The sequence below is a fragment of the Grammomys surdaster genome, unplaced genomic scaffold, assembly GCF_004785775.1.
Source record: "Grammomys surdaster isolate TR1022 unplaced genomic scaffold, NIH_TR_1.0 238, whole genome shotgun sequence".
NCBI lineage: Eukaryota > Metazoa > Chordata > Mammalia > Rodentia > Muridae > Grammomys > Grammomys surdaster.
Genome location: NW_021604683.1, coordinates 391,914 through 397,546, shown reverse-complemented (window position 1 = coordinate 397,546; position 5,633 = coordinate 391,914). Strand labels below are relative to the sequence as shown.

Here is a 5,633-nt window from a genome sequence, read left to right as displayed (position 1 = left end):
GAGTCTGTGATGGATCCTTTTCATTGTCAACTTGGCAAAATCTAGAACCACCTATGAGGAAAGTGCCAAGGAGACATCATCTGAATCAGGTTAGGCTGTGACTATATCTGAGGGATGTTGTCATAGTTATGTTAATTAAGGTGAAGAGAGTCACCACAGTGAGTAGCTCCATTCCCTAGGCAGGGACCCTGATTGTATAACAATGGAGAAGTGAAGTATGCACTAGCCACATGCTCTGAGCCCTTTTTACTCTTGACTCTGGATAGGAGTTAACTCTTGTCTCAGGCTCTTGACATTGTGACATCATCCAATAATGGAGCATAGACAGGAACTGTGAGGTAAAGTCACCCTTTCTTTCCCAAATTGTTCTTGTTAGGGTATTTTATTGTAACAATAGCAATGATGCTTAGCGTAAATTTAAACATTGTGTTTCTGTTGGAGGACTTTTGAAAATGAAACTTAAAGTATATGTGGCATAAAAGATGTTGTCTGCTGAATTCCAAGTGCACTTGTAGAGGTTGCCCAGTCTGCTTGCCACGCTGGACATCATCCTGCCAAGCCTATTCTTGTCCCTCATTGCAAATGTGAATACACCCTGACACCTGGAGCTGCTGATAATGCTAGCATTGTCCACAGAGTGTCTGGTGGTTCCTATTTCACAAATGATAAGAACAGAGGAGTAGTAGGTCACACCCTCAACGTGCCTAGACCCAGCATATATGCCTGAAGCTAGTGATGATGTTCCTAGTATCTGCAGAACAGTGGTGATGTACCTGTATATACATCTGATGCTTGAGGATGAAGGGTCAGTGTCCCCAGATGTCATGCTGGAATGTTTCTGGAAGCCTTGTCCAGAGGACCGTGTCTTTCCCTCTCAGATTGCTACCTGTGTGCGACTGTGCTTGGCCGTACTTCCCACAATGCACCCTTTCCTGTACCATGGTGGTCACCTGTGATGATACAGGTGGATCATCTCTCATTAGTGCTCAGGCTGTTGATAACTAGTGTGGATCTCTGCAAAGGTTGGAGGTGCAGGTGAGCCTGCTTATACAGGAGCTACCTCCTCCACAGCACTGGTGGCCTTAAGTAGGTATCTGTAGGGGTTGGTCTGGTGCTACTTGTATTCATTAGCTACTTACTGGCTCTTAAGTTCTTGTTGTCCCCATAGCAGATCCTAATTCATACCAAGTGATGCTATGTAAATTTGCTCTCCAATTTAAAACTAATGATTAAATAAAACAGGCAATAGCCAATTACAGGGCTTGGGAGAATAAAGAGAGGTGTGGTTTGAGCTACTCAGCTAGGCATCACAGGTAGGCTCCTCAAAGAGAAGGAGAAATAGGAGGCACAAGAAGATCAAGAGAGAAGAGGAGGCCTCCTGACTCATGATGGGCCAATAGCACATGTTAGAATGATACATTTCCCAGGATGACAGACTGCAGGAGCAGAAATAACCCAGCATATTTCGAACAGCAATTATCTGTGTAGCACAGTTTAGCCAGTAGGCAGTGGAGCATTTAGAAATTTTGATTAATACCCCAGCAATTCCACAGAGCCTAATAAAATAAATTATCATAGATTAAACCTAATTCTTTTAAAGTTAGACAGGGATAAGTTTAAATTATTTTTAAATTATGTACTTTATGTATATGAGTACACACTGGCTGTCTTCAGACACACCAGAAGAGAGAATCATATCACACTACAGATGGTGGTGAGCCACCATGTGGTGACTGGCAATTGAACTCAGGACCTCTGGAAGAGCAGTCAGTGCTCTTAATCACTGAGCCATCTCACCAGCACCAGGTATTAGTTTAATAACTAATATTTCATAGGTACCAGGTTCAAACTTTGCCCATGCCTAGTTAAACCTTCACTCTGAGCCATGAGTTCCCCTGAAGACAGCACACAGAAATAACATGGTTGGCAGACTTATGAATGTAGATCAGGCCTCTGAGGCCTGCTGCATAATCAATCACTTCATGTGTGCTGGCTTAAGAAGGCACCATCAAGAGTGGGTCATCTTCCTCTTACACAGGCCTGAACAGTAGGTCTGATACAATGTCTGCTCACTGGTCTAGCTCTTGATGGACAGCCTCCTTCAGTCTCAGCCTCTGTCAGGCAACCTTCATTTCTCCAGCCAGGAAACAGCAGATTCCTGCTCTGCTAACCCTAACTTGGCTCACAGCAGGGTTGGCAATCCAATCAGAAACTTAACTCAGAAGGAGCTTATGGGACTTTCAGGGTTGTCCCTGGGGTTTTATAGTATTATAAAAGTATTTTAGAAGTATGGAAAGGAAGGGTTTATAGTTTGTTGGAAGTCCATCCTGTTGGGAAAGGCAGGGTGGGAATTAGGAGACAGGACAGGGATGAGTGGGAGACAGCTAGAAAGGAGTGGGAGGCAGGTGGGGAAAGGGAGGCAGTAGGGATGACTGGGAGGCAGTTGGGGGTGAATGGGAGGCAGAGGGGAGTAAGATGCATGTGGTAGAGGGAGGCAGTGTTGGGAGTGGGAAGTAGCCTGTTACAATGCATCTGTGGTCCAAACCAGAGATGTGAGGAATGAGAGATGAGAGGAAAGGTGTTCCTCTCACATTCTGCCTGAGCCAGGCCACCAGTGGGAGCCATTACATTCAGGGTGGCTCTTCAACCTGTTCTTAAGCTTCTCTCAAAACTCCCAAACACCCAGAACTGTGTTGCCAAACTAATTTCAAGCCCAGTGAAGGGGAGAGAAATTTTTATTGGGCTTGTACAAGCATGGTGGACATAGGAAGCTAGCTGCATCACTAACAAAGCCACCCAACATGGGTGATGACTTGGGGGAGTTGAATCCCTAGAATTCTCTGCACAGCTTGTAGGCAGCTTCACCAGAGAGTCTCCCCTCCCTCGGCAATTGGTTCTTGCTTATAAAAAACCCCAGGAGAACTCTGTGAGTTCTTCTGTTCAAGCCTGGGTAGGAGGGAGATACACCCAATCTTGTTGGTGCCTTCTTAAGCTGGCACACATGTAGTAAATCTGGAGGAGGACTCAGAGCACACTTCCCAAATAGTCCCACCAAGAAGGGACCAAGTGTTCAAACATATGAGCCTATGGCAACTGTTCTCATCAAAACCACCATGAGGTCCTTATGCAAAGTGAAATGAGCCAGACACAAAATGAACAACAGATATTTCATGATCCCTAGAACTACCAAATTCAGTGAGAATGAAAAGTGAGAGCCAAAAGTTGGGGGCAAGAAAGGTAAAAATTAATGTTTCTGTAGGCATAGAGGTTCAATTTGGAAGATCAAAGGTGCTCTGTAAATGGGCCATGGCATTTTTTTTCATCAATCGACCTTTAATGTCCAAAAGAGGCGTGTATGCAGAGCATAGATGTGGCAGGGTCTCAGTCCCTGCACCAGAAATGAAAGATGAACAAAAATGAGACACTTCCAACTGGCCAGAGTCTGGGAGGGCAGGGAGAAACACAGATCTGGACATTCATAAAAAAAATAAAACCTAAAACCAAACATTCAATCTTGTACCCAATAAAGGTTTGAACAGGGAACTCAGTCACCACCAGTTCCCACCCTCCCCTGCCAGCACTGAAGAAAAACAAAAGTTCAACACACACAAAGGGCTTAGGAGGAAGGGGCATTCTCCTGCCTTCCCCCGACCCCCAAGAATGGGCTGGGGAAAAAAATAGCTAGATTTCCCCAACCCTTACAGTGTCAACCCTACATGAGTTCTGAATGTTATTCACAAGAATCAGCAGCTCAATTGGCAATGACAACCCAACCCCCAATCCTATCACCGACAGACAAAGTTTCCCTTGTACCTTCTCTCTGGAATCTCCTCCCATTCACAGCCCTTCTCCACCTCCTGACTCCCAGAGGTCATTACTATACTTCAGACCTGTCCTGAGGAGTCCCTCCCCCAATTACTTCCACTGTTAATTCTCAATCAATTAACTTCCCCAATTAATTCTCACTTCCCACTAGAGACCAGTCACCAACTGCTGCCCCGCCCCCCACGATCTAACTCCAGGACAGATGGCAGTATGGCCATCCTGTTCTGGGTGACCTTCCAAAAACTTTCCCAGGGAATAGAAAGCCACAGGGCAAAGCAGAGTGTCCAAGCAAGGTGACCTGAGGGGAGGGGGATGGTCTGACACCAACCTGTCCTCACCCTCAAAACAGGTAACATAAAAGCCCACTTAGAACTAACTGTTCCCTACCTCCCACACACCCTAGAGATTCCACTATCCTGCCTCTTCCCACCCTTCTACCCCAAACCCACCCCCCCCCACACACACACAGACAAACACAAACATATACAAAGAAGAATCAAGGGGACATTGATTTGGTTTGATTGCTAAGACCTAACTAAGGAACTACAGTCACCAGAAATTCTCTTGCCAGCCAACAATAGGGGCTGCTCTAAGAGAACTGAGGAATGATAAAAACTGAGGGCTAACCAGGGAGCAGACAGAATGTAAAGGGAAAAGCCAAGCTAACCCTACTCCCAGCATCCTCCCAACATGACCTCTGGCTGGAAGAATATGGGAAGGTGACCCACGAAGACACAACCCCTTACTTAGAAATCCTGACAGACGGCAAGACAAGTCTGCTCCCCACTCCCACACCACAAACATCTTAGGGCCCCTTAGAGACTGCACCCCACCCACCCCTGCCCCAAGCCATAAAGTCACAGTTCTGTGGAATATTCTCCCTGGTACTACATCAATCCCCCCCATCCACCTTCCTATCCCTCTCCTTGCCAAGCCTAACCCTGTCCTCACAGCCTCCCTGGCCTCCTACAGTAGCGCCCACTTTCGAAGAGGCAGCTGCAGCTTAACGTCTGCCTCAGACCTATTTCTATTCCTCGGCCCTCCCCGGTCTTCAGGGCTTCGCTGAGGGCCTTTAATTTTTATCTAGGGAGAGAAAGAGAAAAGGAGGGGTGGATTTCCTAGTGCAGTACAACCAAAAAATAATGTTAACGTCTTAAACATAAACGTAAAGGAGCCTTCTTTCCCAGGCAACTAAACAGAGAGAAGTTTGGTTTTTGTTTACTGCGACACACACATGAAATCGAGTATACAGTCCATGTAGTAGCACAGCCATTGGAGAGGACTTCCTGATGCTGGCCCAGTGCAAAACAGTCCCAGCAACGCCGCCTGCTTGCCATCGCTGCCGCCGCCACTGACACCTTCACCTCGGCCACCTAGCCTGACTTGAAGAGGAGGATTGCAACTTGACCCAAGTTAAAATAGATGAAGTGCTTTGTCTCGTGTGTGACATAGCTGCCAAAATTTCGGCCCACGATACAATGCCAGGTAGGGTTATATTTCTTGTCAAATTCCTTCTTGATATAGGCAGCAATGTCCTTCTCTATGTTGTACTTCTCCATGGCCTGTGTGGCGCAGTCAACGGCATCTTGTTGCATGTCCTCAGACATGTCTGTGTTCTTGATCACTGCCTTCCGGTCAGACAGCGTGACACGCGCCATCCTCTCTGCTCCGTCGCTGAGCGCTGTCGACGCGCGGCCCTCGGACCATGGCATTTATATATCATGTTCTTAAAACTGCTGAATTGGATAACTGAAGGTATTAAGATGGTAGACCATACATCCTGAGTACTTTATTTCAAGTAAAAAGAA

At 46.4% G+C, this 5,633-nt stretch overlaps 1 pseudogene; it reads right to left on the bottom strand.

Annotated features, from left to right (window-relative positions):
* Positions 1-5,198: 5,198 nt before the first annotated feature.
* Positions 5,199-5,537, bottom strand: LOC114626607 (annotated as a pseudogene).
* Between the last annotated feature and the right edge of the window lie 96 nt (positions 5,538-5,633).